This window comes from Ictalurus punctatus, chromosome 1, assembly GCF_001660625.3.
Source record: "Ictalurus punctatus breed USDA103 chromosome 1, Coco_2.0, whole genome shotgun sequence".
NCBI classification, from domain to species: Eukaryota; Metazoa; Chordata; class Actinopteri; order Siluriformes; family Ictaluridae; genus Ictalurus; species Ictalurus punctatus.
The window spans coordinates 20,324,994-20,326,567 of NC_030416.2; the positions used below are offsets into that span (position 1 = coordinate 20,324,994).

The 1,574-nt window shown below is 36.5% G+C and overlaps 1 protein-coding gene across 1 annotated transcript in view; it reads right to left on the bottom strand.

Annotated features, from left to right (window-relative positions):
• Positions 1-293: 293 nt before the first annotated feature.
• Positions 294-1,574, bottom strand: part of hace1 (HECT domain and ankyrin repeat containing E3 ubiquitin protein ligase 1) — a 24,454-nt gene continuing 23,173 nt past the window's right edge. The window contains exon 24 of the mRNA XM_017476716.3: positions 294-1,574. This exon is cut by the window's right edge and continues 178 nt beyond it. The gene's annotated coding sequence lies outside the window, so the exon portion shown is untranslated.

Sequence of the window (1,574 nt, forward strand, 5' to 3'; positions counted from 1 at the left end):
ATATCATGATTCTGACCTCAAAAAGAACAACAGAAAATAGGACACAGATAACAGCAGCAATAATGTGGCTCAGTGATGACTGATTCCTACAGAATATAAATATGTTTAAGGACACCAGCTAGCAGCACTGCCTCCGGGTGCAGCTGACAGCAGTGCAAGAGCAATTTTCTGTAGATGGCCTTATAAAAAGTATTGTAGGTCCCATTACACCCATGATTTTTTTCTTGAGAAAACAACACACACACACACACACACACACACACACACACACACACACACACACACACAAGCAATTAAATTAAACTCTGAATATAATAAAATACATACTTCAATATTTCAATGATTTTTGCAAAAGGTCCTCCAGGTTTGTGTATACAATAAGCAGTCAATTTACAAATGGAAAAAGAATACAACCAAATCAGTGATAATTTATAAGAAATACAAACATATGGTCACACTATTCTATCCATTCCTTCTCTGGACGTAATTGTTGCATTCATAAAATAAAATGACATCTTTCTTAAAATGCTTGTAGCTAGCGTACACAAACATTCTATCTTATATTTTTGTCTATATCTTTAATTTACATATTCTAACAAATTTTGGCACAATTTTTAATTCCAATTTGCATTCTCAAAAGCCCACAATCATTGAAAAAAATTTACATATTAAAGAACTTTTAACTATGACTATGAAAAACAAACCAGCATTACAAAGCTACAATGGAGCAGATATTACAGAAGTATGAAGGTCCTTGCTCAGTAAAGTAATACCCTCAGAAAATCTCACTTTGTTTCCAGCAATATTTTTGCAGTTCCCCTTTCCTTCTGTATTCAAATACATGAGCATACAGATGTATACAGACATGGCTTGCATGTTTAGCATTTACATAGGAGTGACAAATTGAATGAACAAAATCATGGCTATTATGCTGTGGGGGCATTTTGCTGGCATGGTTTGGGTCCACTTGTCCTCTGGTGACTGGAAACAGTGACTGCAAATGTATACAAAGTTATTCTGACTGATCACAATGATGTCATATTGGAGGAGAGCAGGATAGAAATGTTCCATTTGCCCTCATCCACAGGGCACAAGGACACACTGAATGCTTTGATGAATATAAAAATCATATGCTATGGCCTTCACAGTCACTTATATGGGAAATTCTAAACAGTGTTGGACAACATTCTGCATCATCATCAAAACACCATTGGCAGAATGGTTCCCATCCCTCCAGTATAGTTTCAGAGACTTGCGGAATCTATGCCAAAAAGCACTGAAGCTGTTCTGGCAACTCATGGTGGCTCAACATCTTACTATGACACTTTGTTATTTTTCCTTTAATAGGTCACCCATATACACACCCTCTGGTATACCCAATTTCAAATACAATAACCTTTGACACACAACACTGGCAGCACAACCTGGCAAACAGACATACCACATTTTCAGCATTACATACTGTTATACATCCCTCGCTCATGTTTCCCTTGTCTATAGATTTGAGTATTTAAAATAACACCATGAAATCAATCAAAGGCTGCCGAGTACCAAAGGAATGAATGCAGAGGATA